This window comes from Schistocerca americana, unplaced genomic scaffold, assembly GCF_021461395.2.
Source record: "Schistocerca americana isolate TAMUIC-IGC-003095 unplaced genomic scaffold, iqSchAmer2.1 HiC_scaffold_47, whole genome shotgun sequence".
NCBI classification, from domain to species: Eukaryota; Metazoa; Arthropoda; class Insecta; order Orthoptera; family Acrididae; genus Schistocerca; species Schistocerca americana.
Window position 1 is genome coordinate 532,501 of NW_025726203.1, and position 5,000 is coordinate 537,500.

At 51.8% G+C, this 5,000-nt stretch overlaps 1 non-coding gene across 1 annotated transcript in view; it reads left to right on the forward strand.

Annotated features, from left to right (window-relative positions):
* Positions 1–4,185: 4,185 nt before the first annotated feature.
* LOC124584196 overlaps positions 4,186–5,000 on the forward strand; it is a 1,910-nt gene continuing 1,095 nt past the window's right edge. Inside the window, exon 1 of the ribosomal RNA XR_006974599.1 lies at positions 4,186–5,000. This exon is cut by the window's right edge and continues 1,095 nt beyond it. This is a non-coding gene — a ribosomal RNA (small subunit ribosomal RNA).

Genomic DNA, 5,000 nt, shown 5'->3' on the forward strand with positions numbered 1-5,000 from the left:
CCGTAACCTAACCTATGTCGTACCGTAACCTAACCTATGTCGTACCGTAACCTAACCTATGTCGTACCGTAACCTAACCTATGTCGTACCGTAACCTAACCTATGTCGTACCGTAACCTAACCTATGTCGTACCGTAACCTAACCTATGTCGTACCGTAACCTAACCTATGTCGTACCGTAACCTAACCTATGTCGTACCGTAACCTAACCTATGTCGTACCGTAACCTAACCTATGTCGTACCGTAACCTAACCTATGTCGTACCGTAACCTAACCTATGTCGTACCGTAACCTAACCTATGTCGTACCGTAACCTAACCTATGTCGTACCGTAACCTAACCTATGTCGTACCGTAACCTAACCTATGTCGTACCGTAACCTAACCTATGTCGTACCGTAACCTAACCTATGTCGTACCGTAACCTAACCTATGTCGTACCGTAACCTAACCTATGTCGTACCTTAACCTAACCTATGTCGTACCTTAACCTAACCTATGTCGTACCTTAACCTAACCTATGTCGTACCTTAACCTAACCTGTATTGCGCCTTAACCTAACCTGTATTGCGCCTTAACCTAACCTGTATTGCGCCTTAACCTAACCTGTATTGCGCCTTAACCTAACCTGTATTGCGCCTTAACCTAACCTGTATTGCGCCTTAACCTAACCTGTATTGCGCCTTAACCTAACCTGTATTGCGCCTTAACCTAACCTGTATTGCGCCTTAACCTAACCTGTATTGCGCCTTAACCTAACCTGTATTGCGCCTTAACCTAACCTGTATTGCGCCTTAACCTAACCTGTATTGCGCCTTAACCTAACCTGTATTGCGCCTTAACCTAACCTGTATTGCGCCTTAACCTAACCTGTATTGCGCCTTAACCTAACCTGTATTGCGCCTTAACCTAACCTGTATTGCGCCTTAACCTAACCTGTATTGCGCCTTAACCTAACCTGTATTGCGCCTTAACCTAACCTGTATTGCGCCTTAACCTAACCTGTATTGCGCCTTAACCTAACCTGTATTGCGCCTTAACCTAACCTGTATTGCGCCTTAACCTAACCTGTATTGCGCCTTAACCTAACCTGTATTGCGCCTTAACCTAACCTGTATTGCGCCTTAACCTAACCTGTATTGCGCCTTAACCTAACCTGTATTGCGCCTTAACCTAACCTGTATTGCGCCTTAACCTAACCTGTATGGCGCCTTAACCTAACCTGTATGGCGCCTTAACGTAACCTGTATTGCGCCTTAACGTAACCTATATTGCGCCTTAACGTAACCTATATTGCGCCTTAACCTAACCTATATTGCGCCTTAACGTAACCTATATTGCGCCTTAACGTAACCTATATTGCGCCTTAACCTAACCTATATTGCGCCTTAACCTAACCTATATTGCGCCTTAACCTAACCTATATTGCGCCTTAACCTAACCTATATTGCGCCTTAACCTAACCTATATTGCGCCTTAACCTAACCTATATTGCGCCTTAACGTAACCTATATTGCGCCTTAACCTAACCTATATTGCGCCTTAACCTAACCTATATTGCGCCTTAACCTAACCTATATTGCGCCTTAACGCAACCTATATTGCGCCTTAACGCAACCTATATTGCGCCTTAACGTAACCTATATTGCGCCTTAACCTAACCTATATTGCGCCTTAACCTAACCTATATTGCGCCTTAACCTAACCTATATTGCGCCTTAACCTAACCTATATTGCGCCTTAACGTAACCTATATTGCGCCTTAACGTAACCTATATTGCGCCTTAACGTAACCTATATTGCGCCTTAACGTAACCTATATTGCGCCTTAACGTAACCTATATTGCGCCTTAACGTAACCTATATTGCGCCTTAACGTAACCTATATTGCGCCTTAACCTAACCTATATTGCGCCTTAACGTAACCTATATTGCGCCTTAAAGTGACCTATATTGCGCCTTAATGTAACCTATATTGCGCCTTAATGTAACCTATATTGCGCCTTAATGTAACCTATATTGCGCCTTAATGTAACCTACGTTGCGCCTTAACGTAACCTACGTTGCGCCTTAACGTAACCTACGTTGCGCCTTAACGTAACCTACGTTGCGCCTTAACGTAACCTACGTTGCGCCGTAACGCAACCCACGTTGCGCCGTAACGCAACCCACGTTGCGCCGTAACGTAACCCACGTTGCGCCGTAACGTAACACACGTTGGGCCTTAACCCAACACACGTTGGGCCTTAACCCAACACACGTTGGGCCTTAACCCAACACACGTTGGGCCTTAACCCAACACACGTTGGGCCTTAACCCAACACACGTTGGGCCTTAACCCAACACACGTTGGGCCTTAACCCAACACACGTTGGGCCTTAACCCAACACACGTTGGGCCTTAACCCAACACACGTTGGGCCTTAACCCAACACACGTTGGGCCTTAACCCAACACACGTTGGGCCTTAACCTGCTCTGTAATTGTCATACGACGCGTTAAATTAGTGTAGTGTTGCCTAACTGCAACCCCCGCAATATAGTTTGCTACTCGCACTGCCCGGTCCCCAGTGTATCGCTTCATGTTAAACACCTTGCAGCTATACACTGTAATGTGGATGGCAGCAGGACGTACATGCTCAATGCCCTTTGCAGTTGTTCATTGGCATTTGCAGTTGTTCATTGGCATTTGCATGGCGAAGCACTTAGCCTACGCTGTGGTACGGCCTGTGTCAACTGTCCGCTGATGTTGTACGTCCAAATCACACACTGTACTGCACATTGGTCCTCATGTACTGAATGATACATCGTGGTACATGTGACCGTACAACGACTGCGCCAACAACGGCGAACCATGCGGTCCAAATGTTGTGCACTCAGCTACGTGTCGTCTCCCTATAAGAGCTGGATTGCAGTGTGGTATGCCCTGGATGGCGATCAGCATGAGCCGTCTGTTGATGTAGTGGCGCGTGTTGTCAGACGTAGTCGTCTCTTCTCACACACCGTGATAGCATGGTGCACTGCGTTCCACATCTGCGACATGCGACAGAGGCCGGTTGACAGTCGTTCGCGCAATGGACATCGCATACGTACGGGGGCCACCTTCCACGTGTTCGCGAAGCGTGCACATGTTGTTGCGTGTATGTGGGCAGACATAGTGTGTCGTGACACCTGACACAGGCATGCAACAATCGTTGAATTTGCAAATGGCGATGGACGCCTACGTTTGCTGGTGACGTTACGCAAATGAACAACTGGTAAACCGTTGTGGTGCGGTTGTTCTCGCTAGAGGTGAATCAGTGATGGCGACGATCGGTTGAGCTACCAACCGGTTGTTCCAGCGATACCCACCATGCCCACGAACGTGAATGGCATCTGGGTGTGAAGCGATACGCGGCGGTGGCTGGGTGGGACCGTCCCCGGCCGGTGAGGGGGGGCCTCCCGGCGTGCTGGCCGCGCGGTGCGTGGGCGCACGCGCTACAGCCGGCTGGTGGGGGCGGCCAGTGGCAGGCGCGCCGGCCGACGGAGGCGGCAGGCGGCGCAGCTGCGCGCCGGCGCACCCTGCACGCGGCGCCGTGCGGCCAAAGTAGGTCCTCGCGGGCCCGGTGCGAAGCGCGGTGGACATCTGCAGTGTGCTGGTCCGATTGAGGACTGTGTGCGCTGAGGATGCGCCGCCGCCCGGCGCTCGGCGCCGCGACGCCGTCTGCTGCTCGGTCGCCTCTGCGGTTCTCGCAGGTGGTTTGTATCGCAGCTGTGCGGACGTGTTGGCGCGTGCGCTGTGCTGGGAGAGTTCGCTTCGGCACCCAAGTGGGGCTTTTGTCCTTCTGTGGCGCTGGCGTTGGAGCTGCCGGTCACCGTAGGTGGCGCGTGTTGTCTCCCGCCGGCAATGCCACGACAGCACGCTCCCGGGCCTCTGTCGGCAGCGGCAAGCTCAGTTGGGAGCACGGGTGGTCGCACCTAAAGCGTCTACTCGCCAAACTCCGGGCGATTGCGCCTCTCTCGAACCCGACCAAGTACTTAGGACGGCGCTGCGCGCCGCCGGGACCTGAGAGGGTTTCGAGGTGTATGGTGCAGGGGAGCTCAGCCTCCTCCTGTTTGCAGAATAATTGAGCGGACGCTTGCGTGTTCGCGCGGGCCCCCGGGACACACTCCCGGGCGGCCGGCTGCTCAGCTCTAGTTGACGCAGCTCCCTGGTTGATCCTGCCAGTAGTCATATGCTTGTCTCAAAGATTAAGCCATGCATGTCTCAGTACAAGCCGCATTAAGGTGAAACCGCGAATGGCTCATTAAATCAGTTATGGTTCCTTAGATCGTACCCACGTTACTTGGATAACTGTGGTAATTCTAGAGCTAATACATGCAAACAGAGTCCCGACCAGAGATGGAAGGGACGCTTTTATTAGATCAAAACCAATCGGTCGGCTCGTCCGGTCCGTTTGCCTTGGTGACTCTGAATAACTTTGGGCTGATCGCACGGTCCTCGTACCGGCGACGCATCTTTCAAATGTCTGCCTTATCAACTGTCGATGGTAGGTTCTGCGCCTACCATGGTTGTAACGGGTAACGGGGAATCAGGGTTCGATTCCGGAGAGGGAGCCTGAGAAACGGCTACCACATCCAAGGAAGGCAGCAGGCGCGCAAATTACCCACTCCCGGCACGGGGAGGTAGTGACGAAAAATAACGATACGGGACTCATCCGAGGCCCCGTAATCGGAATGAGTACACTTTAAATCCTTTAACGAGTATCTATTGGAGGGCAAGTCTGGTGCCAGCAGCCGCGGTAATTCCAGCTCCAATAGCGTATATTAAAGTTGTTGCGGTTAAAAAGCTCGTAGTTGGATTTGTGTCCCACGCTGTTGGTTCACCGCCCGTCGGTGTTTAACTGGCATGTATCGTGGGACGTCCTGCCGGTGGGGCGAGCTGAAGGCGTGCGACGCGCCTCGTGCGTGCTCGTGCGTCCCGAGGCGGACCCCGTTGCAATCCTACCAGGGTGCTCTTGAG